Raw genomic sequence first — 25,726 nt, forward strand, 5'->3', positions numbered from 1 at the left:
GGGGCTTATTTGAGGATAGATATGGTACTAAACTTTTACAATAGGGAAAGGGGCTTATTTGAGGATAGATATGGTACTAAACTTTTACACTTGTGGAGGGGACTTATTTGAGGATAAATATGGTACTAAACTTTTACACTTGGGGAGGGGACTTATTTGAGGATAAATATGGTACTAAACTTTTATACAAGGGGAGAGACTGGTTTGAGGATAAATATACTTAATTGATTTATATTGTAAGATGAAAAGGATAATACATTTGTGTCATGTCGTGTTGATTCAGCAATTTAATTATATATACTCTAGCTTCTGTTGTAGTAGAAAAGCATTTGACACTATTTTCCAAAAGAAGTCAAAAGTGTCAATTCTTTTCCACTACAATAGTAGCCACCATATGGAAACCTCTCTAGAGAGACGTCTCTTTATAAAACACCATCTGGTGATCACTGTGTATTACAGAATTGTACCTCCTGCCGTATTGTATGATTGGAAGAGGCGACTAAATTAAAGTTCTAATATTTTCTTTTCTTTCTAGTAACTTTCTTCTTCCTATATATTTCTCCCTTGATGTGTCCGGTGAGGAAGGCTTTGGGTTCTGTCCCCTGGCCTTTTGTTGAACGTTTGCCCCCTGTGAGGAAGACTTTGGGTTCTGTCCCCTGGCCTTTTGTTGAGTGTTTGTCCCTGTGAGGAAGACTTTGGGTTCTGTCCCCTGGCCTTTTGTTGAACGTTTGTGCCGGTGAGGAAGACTTTGGGTTCTATCCCCTGGACTTTTGTTGAATGTTTGTGCCGGTGAGGAAGACTTTGGGTTCTATCCCCTGGACTTTTGTTGAACGTTTGTCCGGTGAGGAAGGCTTTGGGTTCTATCCCCTGGCCTTTTGTTGAATGTTTGTGCCGGTGAGGAAGACTTTGGGTTCTGTCCCCTGGCCTTTTGTTGAATGTTTGTGCCGGTGAGGAAGACTTTGGGTTCTATCCCCTGGCCTTTTGTTGAATGTTTGTGCCGGTGAGGAAGACTTTGGGTTCTGTCCCCTGGCCTTTTGTTGAATGTTTGTCCCTGTGAGGAAGGCTTTGGGTTTTGTCCCTTGGACTTTTGTTGAACGTTTGTGCCGGTGAGGAAGACTTTGGGTTGTATCCCTTAGCCAGAGTCTATAAAAATGGTAGTTGCTACTCCTGCTTAGCGCTCAGCATTTTGGGAGTAGGACTACTGGCTTGCCTGATGTCAGTATAATGCTACCGGGTGGGGTGTCCTAGCTGCTCGGTACGGTGTCTTTATTAGTATGATTTATTGAAGTAGCACTTTAAAGTTGGCATCAGGTTCGGACTATCACAAGGAGACAAATACAAACATACTGCAGCCTCCAAAAAAACATGTTCACCACACATCTGCCTCTCTCACACAGGGATTTCAAAATCATCAAAAAAATTAGAAAATCTGAATGTACAGAAATGGGGTTTGTTATACATAGAAAAGCTTCCATTGAGTAAGATTACAGAATTCACCAAACACAAAAGTAAAAGTTTCATTACAATAACTATGAAGTAGTAGAACCAATATGGCGGGTTTACGATTCGAGTAATTAGATTTTTTGTACTGAATATCTGTACCTATTATAGCATACCCTGATGGTTTCTTGGAGTCTTTTAAGCCTTGTATTAAGTTACTGACAGTTGTAACATAAACTTTTTCATCGTCTCCGCTGGTATTTTCATATTTTGACAATTTCCTTTATATCCCTTAGGCACACTAGAGGCAATATCAATATCAGCAATATTTCAGCTTTAGTCGGATTATTCTCACCGACAAAAAAACCTTCTAGTTAGCATTATCTAGAATGTTATATACGGTGAAGACTCGACATTTTGCCATTTTTGGTTTCCTATCTATTTCTCCTGACTTCAGTTTGTCTCTAAATATTTCAAACATGACAACGATAGAAAAAATGTACAGTGTTTCTGCCAAGACTTGGAGCAGACGATCAGAATGGGCGTCATTTCAATTTGTCATTGAAGTCTTTATGTAATCCTCATGGTTGTTAACTGGAGATCGTAGAAACTGTATAAAACGTTCTGGTTGACTAGAATTGTTACCATGGAGAATCATTTCCATGGTGATATTCTGTAAACTTGGTGCATTGCTGTACCAGAGCTTGTAATCTGAGCTCTTCTGTTACTAAGATAAGTGTTTACTTTATGGATGATATGTTACTTTAAAAAGTTGTTACCATGACAATTTATGGTTTTAAAAGGTTGTTACTTCATCATGACAACCTCGGAAAACATGGTGGTTTTGTGGTAGGACGCAGGGCTATGTGACTGAAAGGTCGCTTGTTTGAGTCCCAGCAGTGGGGGGTCAGGCGATGTGTTGTATCCTCTAAATAAACAAACTTTATTCTGTTGTGTTCCCGTCAACTCAGCTGTAAATGAATGGTCCAAATGTGATGGGGCAGGTAAACATTGAATTTTAGTCATTTAAAACACATTTCTACCACAATACCATGTGTTATTCAACTCTCAGACCATCCATTAATCATTACAGCTGTTGATTAACAATCTGTTTATACCACACGTGGTATAAACTCTGTACGCATTTTGATTGGCTAACACGGTGAACTTTGAACCAAGCTGCAATTGTTATTGACGTCATCATCACCGGGTCCCGGACGTCACCGGTACACTTTATTTGCATACGCGAAATTATACTTGGCCACGTTTCCCTTTGATTCCAGCCGATATTATTGTGGTAGAAACAGATCACACGACTCGAAATTGTTGGATATGGAATTTATTTCACACAAGTAAGTAACTTACTCGTGTGAAATAAATTCCATATCCAACAACCACTCATTGTGTAACCTCTATATATCTGTTTCCCAGAAAGCTGAAGGGTCAAACCATGCATCAACACTTTTATTTCCGTGCAATAAGTTGAGTTTCCTTTTGGCTGATCTACCTCAAACATCATATAGAACTTTCTTATTGAAAGTGCTTGCTTGGGATTGTTTTTCTGTGTCAAAGGTCAAGGTCAATTTTACTATAAATAGAAAATCAGTTTCCTTGCAAAAAAACATGGGTCTCCTTTGGGCTGATCGAAACTCAAACTTCATACAGTGCTTTCTGATTGAAAGTGCTGTTTGGGATTGATTTTCTATGTCAAAGGTCAAGGTCACTTGCTAAATAAAGAAAATCATTTTCCATGCAATAACTTGATTTTGCTTTTGGCAATCAAACTGATACTTCATTCACTGCTTCTTTCTTAAAGTGCTTGCCTGCAATTGGTTTTCAGCCTCGAAGGTCAAGGTCACACTTACTTTAGATAGAAATCAAGCGTTCATGGGTGTTCAATTCAATTTTCAACTGTCAAAAATGTATCAGTTCTTATGAGTTTTGTTGGCTTTTATGGCAGGGTGTACCTAAGGTTTGCAAGTAATCTGTCTGTCTGACTGGCCATCCAGACTTTTGACTTGTTTTTGTACTGTCTGTCATTGAAACTTATATGGTGTCACACTGTGATATACAATAGGGGGTTAAAAAAACTTAAGGTCAAGGTTACTAAAGATACAACCCAAAATATACAGAAAGTATCACCTAAGGCCCTGTACAGAAATTCAAACTTTCTGGAATTCCACATGGTAATACAAAGTGAAGTGCTGATGCACATTATGGGTTTAAACACTTTCTTAAGGTCAAGGTCAAGGTCAAGGTCGCTGTTATTAAAGATGTAACTAGGAATATACTTCAAGTACATCATATAAGACCTTTGCAGAAGGTAAAATGTCCTGAGATATCACATGAATGGTGGTACTCTGTGATATACAGATGTGCAATAGGAATTTAAAAGGTTGCTCCTGTAAAGGTCAAGGTCATAGTGTTGTGTGTATATTTGCAGCATATAAATTGTAATTCTACGACAGTGTATGACTTGGGTTAAGTTCAGGTACAGACTCAAGCATATTGCGGGGCCCTCTCCTACATGTCAGTAATCTAGTTTCCTTTAAATTACGATAATCTCTTGAACATATCCTCGACCAAGGAAGATGTATTGGTCGCTCCTACCTGGAGTGACTATTTTTGAAAATTGATATTTACTTATAGTGCCATGAACAATATCTTTTAAAATTGATATTTAATTACCATACCATGGACATTATTTTTGAATTTGATATTTATTTATTTTTGAATTTCGATATTTATTTATCGTACCATGAACAGTATTTTTGAAAATTTAAATTTATTTAACGTACTGTAAACAGTGTTTTTGAAAATTGATATTTATTTATCGTACCATGAACAAATTTTTTTCCTTTACAGGTTTGACTTGTGTCAGGGATCTTTTTCTACACAGGAACATTGAGGGATTTATCTATTTGTTCATTCAGAAAAGATCCGAGGATATTTGTTCGTGGATCCAGTAACATTGTTGGATACTTTGTCATCAATCAGGTCAGTCTGTTTTAAGTTCATCTGGTCCATGGTCCGACATCAGTCTTATGTCCTCCTGCATCAAATGTCCATAAACTAAATTTACACTACTAGTCATGAACCACTGAGCGGATTTTAACCAATTTAGTATTCAACATCCTTGGGTAAAGGGAAACCAATTTTGTATAATCAGTGGGTCTATCGGAACCCCTCGTCACTTTCTCCGAAACTAGACTCGGACCAAAGTAGTAACCATTTTGGACTACTTTCGATCACATGACACAAAAAATGGCGGCGCCCATGTTTCATTAAACGGCGAGATTCAGCGATCATCATAAATCGACATGATGTGAAAACGGTAGTTAATGGGATGTCAAAAGTTTTCCACATCACGATTGTAGTATTTCGTTATATTTCTCATATTTCGATCATTAGGAAGTCGCTGATTTACCTCCAAGTAAATATTTGTCTAACAATCTCAAATGGTAATGTTTTGTTTTGTCAGCGAGTGTTCGATTGTCAAGTAGGGTATTTCTGTTACTCAATACATATTAGTTCTCTAATTTTCTGAAATGATTTCGACAGATCTCACCCTTGATTCTTTTATCTTTTAATATATATATATATATATTTGTCATGACAGGTCTGATATAATATATATGTACATCAATATATACAATATATACATTTGTATATGCCAAGATATCTATAAACATCATCATTCCTGCCATCTCATTATGACAGCCACATTTTTATCAATTGCAAGATTTGCAGAACATCGTGATCACCTTCAAATATGATATTTTTGTAGATATATTTATATGTAAAAACACTGAAATTTAGGACTCATAATTTGGAGGAATTAGCATACCTGAATGTTATGATTATGATATTTCAAGTACAATTGTATTTCTTATTGATATACATCCAAATTATCACTAGCATATAAAGACTTCTACAATATCTGAATTACATGTATGCAGGAATGTTGATGTTATAAATGCATATAAATTATAATATGAAATCTAGACAAAAGTAAAATACAGAAAACTTGTAAACACGGCCGAGATAAGTTTTCATGAAAGATGTGTTCTCCTTTCTCTAACTTGAAAATCATAAAAAAAGAAGTGACAGCAGATATAGGTCTAGTCTGATTCATATTACACCAGACCCAGAATATCTGTACTGTTCCTCCACAGCTGGATTATAGTCTGATTTATATTATACCAGACCCAGAATATCTGTACTGTTCCTCCACAGCTGGATTATGCACTCATACATTATATACAGGGTAATGATCATACCTGCACTTTGATAAAGTCTATTTTTGTTCAATATTAACAAACCTTTGCCAATATTATATATATATGTATATACTATTATATTATTTTCATCAGCATTATACAGAACACAACCATGTGTCATCCACAAAGGCAAATGAACCAGGATGTTTTCTTTAGGAAAGTGGTTAACATGGAGAGTTTTTTTTCCAAAAAGCAAATAAAATTCCTATTAGAACATTATTTCAAATAATACAAAACCCGTTAAAGAATGGTGAAATAAAATATTTTTATGTTTATTAGGTATAAAAATACATAGTTAACCCTGAAGCATATCAATTTGGTATGATTCTATTAATATATTATGATAGAGGATAAAGTTTACTAATGGTAAAATCATTATCCGGTTCTCCAACTTTTCTTCTATCATGTATGTCTCCACATATATGTCTCCAGAAATGTGTTTTTTCTTATCTTGTTGTGTTCTTTTTGTTTAAAGTTAAGGGATTTGATTTTTCTATATGATTACATCTATATACACTGTACATACCAGAAAAAATATTGATGTGATGGAAAATTGCCTCCTAGGCCGGTGAAGGAAAGCTTGGAATAGCCCTTTATGAAAACCTGAACATTGACAAGTCAACTTTTGTTGCTTCATGCTACAGCTAAAACAAAATGTGTACCAGTGTAAAAAAAAACACCAGCTAAAAGTGACTTGACATTTTAACAGTGACATTGACTGTTGACACAGTGATAATTATCTCTGGTCAGCTGAACCAAGACTGAATTTTGTTAAAAAAAATAAACTTAAATCATTCATTAAAACCTGGAGTAGAAGGTCATTAACTGTTGTTGACAGATATCATATGTAATTAAATCACTGATGATATCGCAGTTCAATCACCTTTTTATTTCACTCCACAATCCAAGTGAAATATATTCTGAAGAAGTTGAATTCTAGTCTTATTTACTTTTTAATTAAAATTAAATTGAATTAGAAGATTGTTCCAAACTACACTTACTGTACTTAAAGATTTCTGTTAAGTATTCACCTATAAATAGGATTGATAATGAAATTATCATTATTATTGAGCAGTATCTATACCGAATGAGGTGTTTTCACAACTCAATACATATAAACTCTTTAATCAACACAAAAAAGGACATTTATTATAAAGTTCAACAATCTATTGCTTCTGGTAGGAGTGACTGTTAAGGAAAAGTTTGAAGTACAATGGAGTAAATGGTAAAAAAAAGTTACAGTAGTTAATTCATAAGTTGGGTATTTGGTTTGAATTGCCAAGTATGATTAAACTATTACTATTACAACTATTATTGATATCATTTTTACACTTCACAAGAAGCACCCTTTTGTACTTACTCCCAGCCCTTGACAAAGCCAAACATACTAGTATTTATTTGTCTTTTTTTCCACTACCTTTCCTAACTTCTTCTCTTTTTTTCACACTTTCCTGTCCATCTTGACAATTAAGTGAAATATTTATCATAATTAATACATAAGGAATACCATTTTGATATACAATAGGCAATTCATTAGTTCATATGTGAATGATATCTTGCTATGAAAAGTTGTGGGTCATATTATGTGATGTGGAGGGATGAGGCTGTAACATCTACACATCTACCCCCCCCCCCCCCCCCCATCTTTTTTGTTTTGGATTGGAAGTTCAATATATGTATGCCATATATACATGGTAAAAAAAAATGCTGATGTGTATTTTGATGAATATGCACTTAACAGTATATGTCAAGATAGTACATTCACATGAAGATGATGATGATGAGATTGTAAAAATGAAAATAAAGAATAAATTATATACATGTACAAGTAATAAATCTCTGGTCAGCTGATGTCTTATTCAATTAAAAACTTTGCTCAATAAATTAGATTCATAGTATTTTTAACAAAATGCTCAACACATTGATTTTGATGTCAAAAGATGCATGACATTTTTTAAACTTTGATGGCATGTCACTATTCATCCATTAGAATACATGTACTGCAAGTGCGTTTGTTCCTAAGCTGATTTTACTTAGGTTGGTTTGTTTGCTAGTTTTATCACCACACATATAATTCAGTCATGCAGGATCATTTTGAGGCTGGGTCTCCTTGTAGTCGTTAGTAACTACATCATTGAACAACGCACAAGAGGCCCTGAACTTATGCTTGGATAGATGCCAATTGATGTCTCATAATCAATTAAAGTGTCATATTCCAGAAAACTGTAGAATTGTGAGAATTATTACACTGGTAACCCCAAAACTTTCAATTTCCTCGTGCCAGTGTTAATTTTTAAACATAATTGAGGGTTTAAATGTCGCACCAGTGAATGAAGTGCATGTGTGGTATTAAGTGAAAGTGAGGAAATTAAGTGCAAGGTATTAATGTTAAAGGAAAGGAATTTATTTTTATCCGTCTTTCGTGCTCCAACAGAGTTATCGGCCCTCACTACACATACCCAAGCATATTGACAAATGAGTGAAAAGTACAAATTAGATCCAAGCTATTATTGTTGAATCTCTTAGATAACCTCACAATCTTCAAAGTAAATGGTTCAACTGACCACTCACAACAGTTATTAATTGCCAACAGATTTACATATCAAGCTCTACAGAAACATACAAGTGCCATGAACAAATCAAACATAAAAACTGCCAGGAAAAAACTGAGACTTGACAATACACCATAGAAATTGTAACTAACTCAGATAGAATATACCATTACATGATACAGAAGAAAAAGAACGGATATGATTTAAACATTCAGAATAATCAAGGGAATAGACAACCTCGAAAAAGAAGATTTCTTCGAAATAGAGACAAACAGGAGGACCAGAGGACACAAATACAAAAGTATGAAGCCCCAAACCAGACTGAACATCAGAACAAACTCCTTTAGTATAAGAGTAATCAATGACTGGAATAACTTGTCAGAGGAAGTGGTAGAAAGTGAGACAATTAACCAATTCAAAAATAGACTCAACAAGCATTGGAAAGACCTGCTGATAAAATTTCACCCAACTTGTGTTTAAATATCTACAAGCCAGTATATAAAAGGAAAAAGAGGACTGTGAGACAATTTTTACAAATTTAAAGTGATCTTTTTTTTGGGAAACTGTACATAAACTTTAAGAGGTGGTGAAATTGTATATAATCATAAAGAAATCCAAGGAACCACAACAATGATATATTGATGAAAAACTTTTAATCAAGGACAAGGCGCAACAAAACGTATTGATGACTTGAAGTCTATCAAGGTGGTCAAGAGGTACAGTATTTTTTTATAAAGTTATATATATAGGTTTCAGAATCAAGGTTGCTACTTGTGAATTAATGTAAAATTTAAAATCATATATAAAATGTATTTCAAATACGGTATTTGATGACTCAATGATGTAATGTCTAATGTTTAAAAGTGTATTTTATTCTTACGATTATCATACTCATGCCACTTATTTTTTTACTCAAGCATCTACCAGAATTAAATCAGTCTAGCTATTATTAATGTGTATTCTCGGTGAGTTAACTAACATTTATGACATTTGGCAGACAATAGGACTTTTTAGGGATACTTTTGTTGATATAAGGAACGCATCGCTGTCGTTAAAAAAAAATGGATTTAATAAAAACAATAAGGGAATAACCTGGCTGTAGATGTTACATGTACCGGTACACACATAGTAGATCTTTACAAATACGGTTGGATCATAAATATAACACAAAACTAAAATGAAAAACATGTCAATAACATTGATATAACGCTTACTCTTCACATATACAGTGAAATACTTAAAAACCGCATGGAATAGACTGGGCGCAGCCATGTTGTTTACCCTATCGACAGCTATAGTTCGCGGTAATTTGGTCATCGTCCGGCGAATCACCTGGACCCATCATTTTCATGTGTATTCATACACTTACCTCCGAGCCTACGTTCGCAGACGGAGGCGAGGTGTTCCGATTGATCAGTGGGTATGGCCCTTCCATGGGCCTGATAATTACTAAGGGTCCAAAAGGGGAAATATAGTAATTCTATAGAATTACGATATTGTTTCCCCATATTTACTGCAATATCCAGATGAGCAATACAGGTCCTCTGGACCTCTTGTTGTACATAACCTCTTAATGTACTTATCCAGCAATTAGCCCATGTCCTGGTAATAAGCCTAACCATGGGTGTCCTACTGGATGTCTTAAGCAGTATGTTTCAGTATGGTAGCACTATAGTGTCAAAATCAATTCTTGTGTCATCACAGACACAAACATACTGCAGCCTCCCAAAACAAACATACTCGTACATGTATTGATATTGTTGTGATTTTCACCGATATAAAAACTAATATTTGTCACGTTCTCCTTTCATGACATTTTATGCTACTGTTTATGAAGATTTATAGAAAAATGACAGTATGCTTAATATGTTTAATTAAGCTTAGAACCTCGAGACCGACATTGTCATATTACCGGAGACTTTCTCAAAAAACCAACCTAATCATAGAAAGTCATCAACTGCAGTGTGTAAATCAGCAGACATTTTTATCTCCTAACTAAAACATTTATAAAAAGTCCTCAAACGTATAGATTATGATGTTGGTTATTTAGAGAGTCAGGGTTTTGACAGGATCCACATTTACAGGCCGGTGATGGACTGATTGATAACATCTAATGCATTTCTACCACAGCAATCAATTTTCTAGCGAGGTTGACTTTCCCAGAAAGTATAACTTGGTTTATCACCTGGGGATTGTATTTAAACAAAGTCCAAGGTGAAATGTCGGCAGCTTCTGCGTCTCCTGTGCCGTTAATAAACAATTCTAAATGTATAGTTTACGGTTATATCTTACAATAATTTATATCGAGTTACGAGTTCCATGCAGATGGGCCTGCGGAAATACAACTTAGTCTAAGGTTGAAATACTGCAGTGTGAGCATATACTGCAGGGATGATCGTTAACAGTTTGGTGGGAAGAGGTCTGAATTTTATCATGATGGAATGGAGTTCTGAATTTTATCATGATGGAATAGAGGTCTGAATTTTATTGTGATGGAATAGAGGTCTGAATTTTATTGTGATGGAATAGAGGTCTGAATTTTATTGTGATGGAATGGAGGTCTGAATTTTATCATGATGGAATAGAGGTCTGAAATTTATCATGATGGAATAGAGGTCTGAATTTTATCATGATGGAATAGAGGTCTGAATTTTATCATGATGGAATAGAGGTCTGAATTGTATTGTGATGGAATAGAGGTCTGAATTTTATTGTGATGGAATAGAGGTCTGAATTTTATTGTGATGGAATAGAGGTCTGAATTTTATTGTGATGGAATAGAGGTCTGAATTTTATTGTGATGGAATGGAGGTCTGAATTTTATTGTGATGGAATAGAGGTCTGAATTTTATTGTGATGGAATAGAGGTCTGAATTTTATTGTGATGGAATAGAGGTCTGAATTTTATTGTGATGGAATAGAGGTCTGAATTTTATTGTGATGGAATAGAGGTCTGAATTTTATTGTGATGGAATAGAGGTCTGAATTTTATTGTGATGGAATAGAGGTCTGAATTTTATTGTGATGGAATAGAGGTCTGAATTTTATTGTGATGTAATAGAGGTCTGAATTTTATTGTGATGGAATAGAGGTCTGAATTTTATTGTGATGGAATAGAGGTCTGAATTTTATTGTGATGGAATAGAGGTCTGAATTTTATTGTGATGGAATAGAGGTCTGAATTTTATTGTGATGTAATAGAGGTCTGAATTTTATTGTGATGGAATAGAGGTCTGAATTTTATTGTGATGGAATAGAGGTCTGAATTTTATTGTGATGTAATAGAGGTCTGAATTTTATTGTGATGGAATAGAGGTCTGAATTTTATTGTGATGTAATAGAGGTCTGAATTTTATTGTGATGGAATAGAGGTCTGAATTTTATTGTGATGGAATAGAGGTCTGAATTTTATTGTGATGTAATAGAGGTCTGAATTTTATTGTGATGGAATAGAGGTCTGAATTTTATTGTGATGGAATAGAGGTCTGAATTTTATTGTGATGGAATAGAGGTCTGAATTTTATTGTGATGGAATAGAGGTCTGAATTTTATTGTGATGGAATAGAGGTCTGAATTTATTGTGATGGAATAGAGGTCTGAATTTTATTGTGATGGAATAGAGGTCTGAATTTTATTGTGATGGAATAGAGGTCTGAATTTTATTGTGATGGAATAGAGGTCTGAATTTTATTGTGATGGAATAGAGGTCTGAATTTTATTGTGATGGAATAGAGGTCTGAATTTTATTGTGATGGAATAGAGGTCTGAATTTTATTGTGATGGAATAGAGGTCTGAATTTTATTGTGTGAGACTGTAAAAGTCACACTGACCTGCTCCTTCTATAACTGGGATATGAGCTGTTGACGGATCAATGATGACTGTTTACCTTGGACGTAATTGTTATCATTACACCTGTGTATAAACAGACGTACCTGAGTAAATAATCGTTACAGGTGTTATATTACCTCCATGTTTACTTAAACTTTCATGGGCATGAAATTTACATTGATGATAACAAAATGAAAACTAATGTTTTGTTAAGAAAATCCCGTATAATTGTTACAGTTAATTTGATGTTTTCAGGAGTAGACTGAATAAAGTCTACAGTATTAATAAACCTTGATATGATAACATTTTTGTAACATTAAACACTGGATGGAATGATGGATCTGGAGGCTGAAAAGGTGAGAGACGAGAATTGAGACAGTTAGTAAATTAAGGTTGGAAGGCTGTAGCAGTCTCTCTCCATCAGCTGAGGGAGTGGGTCAGTGTGACTTTTACAGTCTCTGTCACTCAGCTGAGGGAGTGGGTCAGTGTGACTTATACAGTCTCTGTCACTGAGCTGAGGGAGCGGGTCAGTGTGACTTTTACAGTTTCTGTCACTGAGCTGAGGGAGTGGGTCAGTGTGACTTTTAGAGTCTCTGTCACTCAGCTGAGGGAGTGGGTCAGTGTGACTTATACAGTCTCTGTCACTGAGCTGAGGGAGTGGGTCAGTGTGACTTTTACAGTCTGTCACTGAGCTGAGGGAGTGGGTCAGTGTGGCTTTTACAGTCTCTGTCACTCAGCTGAGGGAGTGGGTCAGTGTGACTTATACAGTCTCTGTCACTGAGCTTAGGGAGTGGGTCAGTGTGACTTTTACAGTCTCTGTCACTCAGCTGAGGGAGTGGGTCAGTGTGACGTTTACAGTCTCTGTCACTGAGCTGAGGGAGTGGGTCAGTGTGACTTATACAGTCTCTGTCACTGAGCTGAGGGAGTGGGTCAGTGTGACTTTTACAGTCTCTGTCACTGAGCTGAGGGAGTGGGTCAGTGTGACTTTTACAGTCTGTCACTGAGCTGAGGGAGTGGGTCAGTGTGACTTATACAGTCTCTGTCACTGAGCTGAGGGAGTGGGTCAGTGTGACTTTTACAGTCTCTGTCACTGAGCTGAGGGAGTGGGTCAGTGTGACTTTTACAGTCTGTCACTGAGCTGAGGGAGTGGGTCAGTGTGACTTTTACAGTCTGTCACTGAGCTGAGGGAGTGGGTCAGTGTGACTTTTACAGTCTGTCACTGAGCTGAGGGAGTGGGTCAGTGTGACTTTTACTGTCTATTTCACTGAGCTGAGGGAGTGGGTCAGTGTGACAGTGGGTCAGTGTGACTTTTAGAGTCTATACTCAGCTGAGGGAGTGGGTCAGTGTGACTTTTAGTCTCTGTCACTGAGCTGAGGGAGTGGGTCAGTGTGACTTTTACAGTCTGTCACTCAGCTGAGGGAGTGGGTCAGTGTGACAGTGGGTCAGTGTGACTTTTAGAGTCTATACTCAGTTGAGGGTGTGGGTCAGTGTGACTTTTACAGTCTCCGTCACTGAGCTGAGGGAGTGGGTCAGTGTGACTTTTACAGTCTCTGTCACTGAGCTGAGGGAGTGGGTCAGTGTGACTTTTACAGTCTGTCACTGAGCTGAAGGAGTGGGTCAGTGTGACTTTTACAGTCTCTGTCACTCAGCTGAGGGAGTGGGTCAGTGTGACTTTTACAGTCTGTCACTGAGCTGAGGGAGTGGGTCAGTGTGACTTTTACAGTCTCTGTCACTGAGCTGAGGGAGTGGGTCAGTGTGACTTTTACAGTCTCTGTCACTGAGCTGAGGGAGTGGGTCAGTGTGACTTTTACTGTCTATTTCACTGAGCTGAGGGAGTGGGTCAGTGTGACTTTTACAGTCTCTGTCACTCAGCTGAGGGAGTGGGTCAGTGTGACAGTGGGTCAGTGTGACTTTTAGAGTCTATACTCAGCTGAGGGTGTGGGTCAGTGTGACTTTTACAGTCTCCGTCACTGAGCTGAGGGAGTGGGTCAGTGTGACTTTTACAGTCTCTGTCACTGAGCTGAGGGAGTGGGTCAGTGTGACTTTTACAGTCTGTCACTGAGCTGAAGGAGTGGGTCAGTGTGACTTTTACAGTCTCTGTCACTCAGCTGAGGGAGTGGGTCAGTGTGACTTTTACAGTCTGTCACTGAGCTGAGGGAGTGGGTCAGTGTGACTTTACAGTCTCTGTCACTGAGCTGAGGGAGTGGGTCAGTGTGACTTTTACTGTCTATTTCACTGAGCTGAGGGAGTGGGTCAGTGTGACTTTTACAGTCTGTCACTGAGCTGAGGGAGTGGGTCAGTGTGACTTTTACAGTCTCTGTCACTGAGCTGAGGGAGTGGGTCAGTGTGACTTTTACAGTCTCTGTCACTGAGCTGAGGGAGTGGGTCAGTGTGACTTTTATAGTCACTGTCACTCAGCTGAGGGAGTGGGTCAGTGTGACTTTTACAGTCTCTGTCACTGAGCTGAGGGAGTGGGTCAGTGTGACTTTTATAGTCTCTGTCCCTGAGCTGAGGGAGTGGGTCAGTGTGACTTTTACAGTCTCTGTCACTCAGCTGAGGGAGTGGGTCAGTGTGACAGTGGGTCAGTGTGACTTTTACAGTCTGTCACTGAGCTGAGGGAGTGGGTCAGTGTGACTTTTACAGTCTGTCACTGAGCTGAGGGGGTGAGTCAGTGTGACGTTTACAGTTTCTGTCACTGAGCTGAGGGAGTGGGTCAGTGTGACTTTTACAGTCTCTGTCACTCAGCTGAGGGAGTGGGTCAGTGTGACTTTTACTGTCTCTGTCACTCAGCTGAGGGAGTGGGTCAGTGTGACTTTTACAGTCTCTGTCACTGAGTTGAGGGAGTGGGTCAGTGTGACTTTTACAGTCTCTGTCACTGAGCTGAGGGAGTGGGTCAGTGTGACTTTTACAGTCTCTGTCACTGAGCTGAGGGAGTGGGTCAGTGTGACTTTTACAGTCTGTCACTCAGCTGAGGGAGTGGGTCAGTGTGACTTTTACAGCCTCTGTCACTCAGCTGAGGGAGTGGGTCAGTGTGACTTTTACAGTCTCTGTCACTGAGCTGAGGGAGTGGGTCAGTGTGACAGTGGGTCAGTGTGACTTTTACAGTCTCTGTCACTCAGCTGAGGGAGTGGGTCAGTGCGACTTTTACAGTCTCTGTCACTGAGCTGAGGGAGTGGGTCAGTGTGACTTTTACAGTCTCTGTCACTGAGCTGAGGGAGTGGGTCAGTGTGACTTTTACAGTCTGTCACTGAGCTGAGGGAGTGGGTCAGTGTGACTTTTACAGTCTGTCACTCAGCTGAGGGAGTGGGTCAGTGTGACTTTTACAGTCTCTGTCACTGAGCTGAGGGAGTGGGTCAGTGTGACAGTGGGTCAGTGTGACTTTTACAGTCTCTGTCACTGAGCTGAGTGAGTGGGTCAGTGTGACTTTTACAGTCTCTGTCACTGAGCTAAGGGAGTGGGTCAGTGTGACTTTTACAGTCTCTGTCACTGAGCTGAGTGAGTGGGTCAGTGTGACTTTTACAGTCTGTCACTGAGCTGAGGGAGTGGGTCAGTGTGACTTTTACAGCCTCTGTCACTGAGCTGAGGGAGTGGGTCAGTGTGACTTTTACAGTCTGTCACTGAGCTGAGGGAGTGGGTCAGTGTGACTTTTACAGTCTCTGTCACTGAGCTGAGGGAGTGGGTCAGTGTGACTTTTACTGTCTATTTCACTGAGCTGAGGGAGTGGGTCAGTGTGACTTTTACAGTCTCTGTCACTCAGCTGAGGGAGTGGGTCAGTGTGACAGTGGGTCAGTGTGACTTTTAGAGTCTATACTCAGCTGAGGGTGTGGGTCAGTGTGACTTTTACAGTCTCCGTCACAGAGCTGAGGGAGTGGGTCAGTGTGACTTTTACAGTCTCTGTCACTGAGCTGAGGGAGTGGGTCAGTGTGACTTTTACAGTCTGTCACTGAGCTGAAGGAGTGGGTCAGTGTGACTTTTACAGTCTCTGTCACTCAGCTGAGGGAGTGGGTCAGTGTGACTTTTACAGTCTGTCACTGAGCTGAGGGAGTGGGTCAGTGTGACTTTTACAGTCTCTGTCACTGAGCTGAGGGAGTGGGTCAGTGTGACAGTGGGTCAGTGTGACTTTTACAGTCTCTGTCACTGAGCTGAGGGAGTGGGTCAGTGTGACTTTTACAGTCTCTGTCACTGAGCTGAGGGAGTGGGTCAGTGTGACTTTTACAGTCTCTGTCACTGAGCTGAGGGAGTGGGTCAGTGTGACTTTTACAGTCTGTCACTGAGCTGAGGGAGTGGGTCAGTGTGACTTTTACAGTCTGTCACTCAGCTGAGGGAGTGGGTCAGTGTGACTTTTACAGTCTGTCACTGAGCTAAGGTTGTGGGTCAGTGTGACTTTTACAGTCTCTGTCACTGAGCTGAGTGAGTGGGTCAGTGTGACTTTTACAGTCTCTGTCACTGAGCTAAGGGAGTGGGTCAGTGTGACTTTTACAGTCTCTGTCACTGAGCTGAGTGAGTGGGTCAGTGTGACTTTTACAGTCTGTCACTGAGCTGAGGGAGTGGGTCAGTGTGACTTTTACAGCCTCTGTCACTGAGCTGAGGGAGTGGGTCAGTGTGACTTTTACAGTCTGTCACTGAGCTGAGGGAGTGGGTCAATGTGACTTTTACAGTCTGTCACTGAGCTGAGGGAGTGGGTCAGTGTGACTTTTATAGTCACTGTCACTCAGCTGAGGGAGTGGGTCAGTGTGACAGTGGGTCAGTGTGACTTTTAGAGTCTATACTCAGCTGAGGGTGTGGGTCAGTGTGACTTTTACAGTCTCCGTCACTGAGCTGAGGGAGTGGGTCAGTGTGACTTTTACAGTCTCTGTCACTGAGCTGAGGGAGTGGGTCAGTGTGACTTTTACAGTCTGTCACTGAGCTGAAGGAGTGGGTCAGTGTGACTTTTACAGTCTCTGTCACTCAGCTGAGGGAGTGGGTCAGTGTGACTTTTACAGTTTGTCACTGAGCTGAGGGAGTGGGTCAGTGTGACTTTTACAGTCTGTCACTGAGCTGAGGGAGTGGGTCAGTGTGACTTTTACAGTCTCTGTCACTGAGCTGAGGGAGTGGGTCAGTGTGACTTTTACTGTCTATTTCACTGAGCTGAGGGAGTGGGTCAGTGTGACTTTTACAGTCTGTCACTGAGCTGAGGGAGTGGGTCAGTGTGACTTTTACAGTCTCTGTCACTGAGCTGAGGGAGTGGGTCAGTGTGACTTTTATAGTCTCTGTCACTGAGCTGAGGGAGTGGGTCAGTGTGACTTTTATAGTCACTGTCACTCAGCTGAGGGAGTGGGTCAGTGTGACTTTTACAGTCTCTGTCACTGAGCTGAGGGAGTGGGTCAGTGTGACTTTTATAGTCTCTGTCACTGAGCTGAGGGAGTGGGTCAGTGTGACTTTTATAGTCACTGTCACTCAGCTGAGGGAGTGGGTCAGTGTGACTTTTACAGTCTCTGTCACTCAGCTGAGGGAGTGGGTCAGTGTGACAGTGGGTCAGTGTGACTTTTACAGTCTGTCACTGAGCTGAGGGAGTGGGTCAGTGTGACTTTTACAGTCTGTCACTGAGCTGAGGGGGTGAGTCAGTGTGACGTTTACAGTTTCTGTCACTGAGCTGAGGGAGTGGGTCAGTGTGACTTTTACAGTCTGTCACTGAGCTGAGGGAGTGGGTCAGTGTGACTTTTACAGTCTCTGTCACTGAGCTGAGGGAGTGGGTCAGTGTGACTTTTACAGTCTCTGTCACTCAGCTGAGGGAGTGGGTCAGTGTGACAGTGGGTCAGTGTGACTTTTACAGTCTCTGTCACTCAGCTGAGGGAGTGGGTCGGTGTGACTTTTACTGTCTCTGTCACTCAGCTGAGGGAGTGGGTCAGTGTGACTTATACAGTCTGTCACTCAGCTGAGGGAGTGGGTCAGTGTGACAGTGGGTCAGTGTGACTTTTACAGTCTCTGTCACTGAGCTGAGGGAGTGGGTCAGTGTGACTTTTACAGTCTCTGTCACTGAGCTGAGGGAGTGGGTCAGTGTGACTTTTACAGTCTCTGTCACTGAGCTGAGGGAGTGGGTCAGTGTGACTTTTACAGTCTCTGTCACTGAGCTGAGGGAGTGGGTCAGTGTGACTTTTACAGTCTCTGTCACTGAGCTGAGGGAGTGGGTCAGTGTGACTTTTACAGTCTGTCACTCAGCTGAGGGAGTGGGTCAGTGTGACTTTTACAGCCTCTGTCACTCAGCTGAGGGAGTGGGTCAGTGTGACTTTTACAGTCTCTGTCACTGAGCTGAGGGAGTGGGTCAGTGTGACAGTGGGTCAGTGTGACTTTCACAGTCTCTGTCACTCAGCTGAGGGAGTGGGTCAGTGTGACTTTTACAGTCTCTGTCACTGAGCTGAGGGAGTGGGTCAGTGTGACTTTTACAGTCTCTGTCACTGAGCTGAGGGAGTGGGTCAGTGTGACTTTTACAGTCTGTCACTGAGCTGAGGGAGTGGGTCAGTGTGACTTTTACAGTCTGTCACTGAGCTGAGGGAGTGGGTCAGTGTGACTTTTACAGTCTGTCACTGAGCTAAGGTTGTGGGTCAGTGTGACTTTTACAGTCTCTGTCACTGAGCTGAGTGAGTGGGTCAGTGTGACTTTTACAGTCTCTGTCACTGAGCTAAGGGAGTGGGTCAGTGTGACTTTTACAGTCTCTGTCACTGAGCTGAGTGAGTGGGTCAGTGTGACTTTTACAGTCTGTCACTGAGCTGAGGGAGTGGGTCAGTGTGACTTTTAGAGTCTATACTCAGCTGAGGGTGTGGGTCAGTGTGACTTTTACAGTCTGTCACTGAGCTGAGGGAGTGGGTCAGTGTGACTTTTACAGTCTGTCACTGAGCTGAGGGAGTGGGTCAGTGTGACTTTTACAGTCTGTCACTGAGCTAAGGGAGTGGGTCAGTGTGACTTTTACAGTCTCTGTCACTGAGCTGAGTGAGTGGGTCAGTGTGACTTTTACAGTCTGTCACTGAGCTGAGGGAGTGGGTCAGTGTGACTTTTACAAAGAAAAATATTCTTTGAATGATAGGAACTCGATGTGTGAACCTATCAACCTGGTCTAACTGACACCAATAGGCACTTTCGACTTACAGTGATGTCAGGTTGTCTGCCAATTTAGGGAACAGGTGTTGGCACACAAACCTGCCCGTCTCACAGTAAGGGAGTTTTAACAGTTTGATTTGTCCCAGGATCATTGGTGCAGGATTTGGCAATGTTTTTCTCTCGTGTACTTGTACTGAGGCATTCTTAACACGGGGATTAATAGTCTGGCGGTACTTCTAGAATATACCCAATATTTAAAGGTTGAGAGTGTATATAACCTTAGTGTTGAGGCTGGTAGAAGTTTCCTGCTAGACCAGTCGTAGTGAGGGATCACTGGTAAACATGGTTTGAGCCAGATCATGAGCTGGATATTTTCCTTTTCTTTTCTTCTCATTACAAAGAGGAAAAATTCATATGGTAGTTTCCCAATTCCTAGAATAGCTGGCAACAGTTCTATTTGAAATATTAATATAGTATTTTATACAGTATTGTGAAGCAGGGCGGTAAAATAGCATGAACATCAATATATTATCAGCCTAATTAAAACCAATTTAGTTTGCAAAATGGTAAAATAATTTGACGTTTATTTAAAGTACTGATAATCAAACCAGGTTACCTTGTTAAAAAAAATCTCCATGATGATGTATGAAGTATTAAAATGTTGGTATCAGATTTGTATCAGTTTGTTTACAGCGACTACCGACAGTAAACACCACACTAATGACAAATCCCGTACCCCGAAGCCTCCAATCTTCGTGTAGGCTCAAATAAACATTGATTTTTTTGGCCCAATTTTTAGGAGGCGTCCTAATTCCATGATGAGATAAGGTTTGATGGAGTCATTGTAATGGTTAATTGAGAAACGTAACATTACAACTATTAGGTTACATCGACAGAATGAGGATTTTTTTCGGCTTTCCGATATGATTGATTAGTTTACTGCAGGCTTTGGTTTTTCTGCCGTTAAGATTCGTGAGTTAAAAGGCCTAGAACTGTTTTTTCATTACTGTAATTAACTGCTCATTAATGAGACAGAGAGATACTACGACGTGGAGATGTGCACTCTACACTTCCTTTGTCTCCGACACCGACATATATAGGCCATTACATCCTATATCACCTTTTATGGAGCCTGTCTGGCACAGTTTTCTCGTTGGCTGGTAAATGGGACATGGGGAGAAATAGTTATAGACACAATAATGAAACAATAAAGGGAAAAGACATTGTCTTACAGAACGGTGATATCATACCTGTCTCACAGAACGGTGATATCATACCTGTCTTATTAAAAGGTGATATCATACCTGTCTTATTAAAAGGTGATATCATACCTGTCTTTTAGAAATGTGATATCATACCTGTCTTACAGAAAGGTGATATCATACCTGTCTTACAGAACGGTGATATCATACCTGTCTTACAGAAAGGTGATATCATACCTGTCTTATAGAAAGATGATATCATACCTGTCTTATTAAAAGGTGATATCATACCTGTCTGATGGAAAGGTGATATCATACCTGTCTTATAGAAAGGTGATATCATACCTGTCTTATAGAAAGGTGATATCTTACCTGTCTTATTAAAAGGTGATATCATACCTGTCTTACAGAAAGGTGATATCATACCTGTCTTATAGAAAGTTGATATCATACCTGTCTTATAGAAAGGTGATATCATACCTGTCTTATTAAAAGGTGATATCATACCTGTCTTTTAGAAATGTGATATCATACCTGTCTTACAGAAAGGTGATATCATACCTGTCTTACAGAACGGTGATATCATACCTGTCTTACAGAAAGGTGATATCATACCTGTCTTATTAAAAGGTGATATCATACCTGTCTGATGGAAAGGTGATATCATACCTGTCTTATAGAAAGGTGATATCATACCTGTCTTATAGAAAGGTGATATCTTACCTGTCTTATTAAAAGGTGATATCATACCTGTCTTACAGAAAGGTGATATCATACCTGTCTTATAGAAAGTTGATATCATACCTGTCTTATAGAAAGGTGATATCATACCTGTCTTATTAAAAGGTGATATCATACCTGTCTTACAGAACGGTGATATCATACCTGTCTTACAGAAAGGTGATATCATACCTGTCTTATTAAAAGGTGATATCATACCTGTCTTATTAAAAGGTGATATCATACCTGTCTTATTGAAAGGTGATATCATACCTGTCTTATAGAAAGTTGATATCATACCTGTCTTATAGAAAGGTGATATCATACCTGTCTTATTAAAAGGTGATATCATACCTGTCTTTTAGAAATGTGATATCATACCTGTCTTACAGAAAGGTGATATCATACCTGTCTTACAGAACGGTGATATCATACCTGTCTTACAGAAAGATGATATCATACCTGTCTTATTAAAAGGTGATATCATACCTGTCTGATGGAAAGGTGATATCATACCTGTCTTATAGAAAGGTGATATCATACCTGTCTTATAGAAAGGTGATATCTTACCTGTCTTATTAAAAGGTGATATCATACCTGTCTTACAGAAAGGTGATATCATACCTGTCTTATAGAAAGTTGATATCATACCTGTCTTATAGAAAGGTGATATCATACCTGTCTTATTAAAAGGTGATATCATACCTGTCTTACAGAACGGTGATATCATACCTGTCTTACAGAAAGGTGCTATCATACCTGTCTTATTAAAAGGTGATATCATACCTGTCTTATTAAAAGGTGATATCATACCTGTCTTATTGAAAGGTGATATCATACCTGTCTTATAGAAAGGTGATATCATACCTGTCTTATTAAAAGGTGATATCATACCTGTCTTATTAAAAGGTGATATCATACCTGTCTTATAGAAAGATGATATCATACCTGTCTTATTAAAAGGTGATATCATACCTGTCTTACAGAAAGGTGATATCATACCTGTCTTACAGAAAGGTGATATCATACCTGTCTGATGGAAAGGTGATATCATACCTGTCTTATTAAAAGGTGATATCATACCTGTCTTATAGAAAGGTGATATCATACCTGTCTTAAAGAAAGGTGATATCATACCTGTCTTATCAAAAGGTGATATCATACCTGTCTTACAGAAAGGTGATATCATACCTGTCTTACAGAACAGTGATATCATACCTGTCTTATAGAAAGGTGATATCTTACCTGTCTGATGGAAAGGTGATCTCATACCTGTCTTATAGAAAGGTGATATCATACCTGTCTTATAGAAAGGTGATATCATACCTGTCTTATAGAAAGGTGATATCATACCTGTCTTATTAAAAGGTGATATCATACCTGTCTTACAGAAAGGTGATATCATACCTGTCTTATAGAAAGGTGATATCATACCTGTCTTACAGAACGGTGATATCATACCTGTCTTATAGAAAGGTGATATCATACCTGTTTTTGAAAGGTGATATCATACCTGTCTTACAGAACGGTGATATCATACCTGTTTTATTAAAAGGTGATATCATACCTGTCTTATTAAAAGGTGATATCATACCTGTCTTATTAAAAGGTGATATCATACCTGTCTTATAGAAAGGTGATATCATACCTGTCTTATTAAAAGGTGATATCATACCTGTCTTACAGAAAGGTGATATCATACCTGTCTTATAGAAAGGTGATATCATACCTGTCTTATTAAAAGGTGATATCATACCTGTCTTACAGAACAGTGATATCATACCTGTCTTACAGAATGGTGATATCATACCTGTCTTACAGAAAGGTGATATCATACCTGTCTTATAAAAAGGTGATATCATACCTGTCTTACAGAAAGGTGATATCATACCTGTCTTATTAAAAGGTGATATTATACCTGTCTTACAGAACGGTGATATCATACCTGTCTTATTGAAAGGTGATATCATATCTAGCCGCTGGTGATTTTCAATTATTAATTCCTTAAATAAAGGAAAGTTCTTTTCATTGATAATTTCCATGTAAGAAAGCATAATGCAAATCAAAGAAAAATATTCTTTAAAGAAACTTTCCTTTATTTCCTGATTTCTTATGGAAGCTTTCCTTTATTTTCTGATTTCTTATGGAAGCTTTCCTTTATTTTCTGATTTCTTATGGAAGCTTTCCTTTATTTCCTGATTTCTTATGGAAACTTTCCTTTATTTCCTGATTTCTTATGGAAACTTTCCTTTATTTTCTGATTTCTTATGGAAACTTTCCTTTATTTCCTGATTTCTTATGGAAGCTTTCCTTTATTTCCTGATTTCTTATGGAAACTTTCCTTCAGTTAAGGGATGTTGATGGGGCCTAAAGTGGACGCTGTCTTCATTCCCTGTAATCGCAGAAATTTTATCCTCTGACATTGAAATATTCATACAAAGATATTAGTGTACATATCTGTCTACAAGGCCATGTATGATAATAAGCACATCCCCAGGATTTCTGTTGAGTAATATAATAACTAATACTAATTCACTGTCTTTGAAAGCCAACCTCCCTCTTTGATTAAATATTAACGGAGTAGCTGACTTAATTCAAGTATTAAGGGTAGAAGCAGTCCATATATTTGTTTAACTATGAAAGGAAATCTCACAATCATAAAGTATCAAATCACTAAAGACCACATCCAGAGAGAACTGGTTTTTACCTTGTGAGGTATCATCGTTTCTCTAAACATATTTCTACGTACTTGTACAGACTGTTTGTGTTTAGGTAGGAAGATAAGGCAACAGGCAATTAATTGACCAAATCAAACTTGTTTTTCCCAAATAAACATGCAAGATCAACAACATTGTTTCCTATACTCAGCATGTATCTGTCCGTCACACAGGCTGACCTTGCCTAGGGGCAACGAGCGTGACACTTGATCGGCACGAACGCACATGCATGCATGTTATCTCCGCAGTTGTTGGTTATGTGTAGGTCGGCCGTGAAACCTACAGGTATTTAGGAATTATGGTGTGTCTTGGTGTCAGAGCGGTTACCAGGGGCGTTGTTATATGTAGGACCTACTAACGTGATAGTCTAACGTAATAATTCCAGGTCCTCGACCAGACTGTCACATGGTACACCTCCCTCACTGAAACGTGATGCACTAGGGATTCATTTCAGACTTGTATGATTATGGGATAGACAGGAAAGTAACGGTTCATCCCCAACGTAGTCAAATTAATGGAGGGTCTACTGTCATATAAAAATCCATACTTCGTATATATTAGACACAAAATTCTATATCTTTAATGTATTATATTAAAATGATGTCTTAAATAGGAGTTTTTTTGTAAAACTTCTCAGGTATTTCCTACCCATTAAATGTAAAATTTTGGTTTAATGAAAGCATCTTGACATGCGAGGTTAAGTGCTGTTCTTTGTGTCAGTGACGGATGCCAATCACGGAATGGTTTTGTGAACAATATCTGTATTAGATAAATTTTGTATAGCCACCAGCTTGAGCTGAACTCTAGCCAGCTGATGGAATCTATTCCTATAACTATTTGGTTTATCATATAAAATGATAGATTTGATCTACTTTCAGTTCTTTTACATATCATCTAACTCAATTTACCAATTTTCAAGGTCAAAATGATTCTTGTGAAGGTCGTTCACATATTGTAAACTGATATAGTTATAAAACATAAACTTCAATGATAGTGAATTTCTTTGATATTGTTTACTGTGTATCATTTCTGGAGAATATCAAAGAATCCATGCCTGTATATGTGCTGTATGAGTTACCATACATCTGTGTATGTGCTGTATGAGATACCATACATCTGTGTATGTGCTGTATGAGATACCATACAACTGTATGTGCTGTATGAGATATCATACATCTGTATGTGCTGTATGAGATACCATACAACTGTATGTGCTATATGAGAAACCATACAACTGTGTATGTGCTGTATGAGATACCATACATCTGTGTATGTGCTGTATGAGATACCATACACCTGTATATGTGCTGTATGAGATACCATACATCTGTGTATGTGCTGTATGAGATACCATACACCTGTATATGTGCTGTATCAGATACCATACAACTGTATATGTGCTGTATAATACCATAACATCTGTGTATGTGCTGTAATGAAGAGACCATACATCTGTAATGTACTGTATGAGATACCATACCACTGTTTTATGTCTGTATGATACCATACACTGATGGTGCTTATGAGATACAACATCTGAGTGCTGTATAGTTACCATACATTTGTTTTCTGTATGAGATACATACAATGGATGTCTTATGAGACTAATTGTTTGTGTGTAGAATCCCATCAGGTATGTCTGATACCTACAATTAGGATGTACATAACTGTGTATGGTTATGAGAACCATACACTGTGTATGGTTAAGATCCTACATTGTGTAGTGCGTATGATACCATACAACTGTGTATTGCTGTATGAGACATACACTGTAGGGTATGAGTTCATACAACGTTATGTGCTGTATAGTACCAAACTGTGTAGCTGATTAACCATACATCTGTGGATGGTGCTGTATGAGATTACCATACACTCTGTGTATGTGCTGTATGAGATACCATACAAACTGTGT

At 38.9% G+C, this 25,726-nt stretch overlaps 2 protein-coding genes across 4 annotated transcripts in view; one reads left to right on the forward strand and one right to left on the reverse strand.

The window, feature by feature from the left end:
• Positions 1-25,726, reverse strand: part of LOC117340375 (foot protein 1 variant 1-like) — a 97,517-nt gene that overhangs the window by 66,849 nt on the left and 4,942 nt on the right. The window lies entirely within an intron of this gene.
• Positions 1-25,726, forward strand: part of LOC117340282 (kin of IRRE-like protein 1) — a 378,740-nt gene that overhangs the window by 3,087 nt on the left and 349,927 nt on the right. For all 3 annotated transcript variants that reach the window (XR_004535419.1, XM_033902047.1, XM_033902049.1), the window contains exon 2: positions 4,306-4,437. The gene's annotated coding sequence lies outside the window, so the exon portion shown is untranslated. The remainder of the gene's footprint in view (positions 1-4,305; positions 4,438-25,726) is intronic.

This window comes from Pecten maximus, chromosome 13 (genome assembly GCF_902652985.1).
Source record: "Pecten maximus chromosome 13, xPecMax1.1, whole genome shotgun sequence".
NCBI lineage: Eukaryota > Metazoa > Mollusca > Bivalvia > Pectinida > Pectinidae > Pecten > Pecten maximus.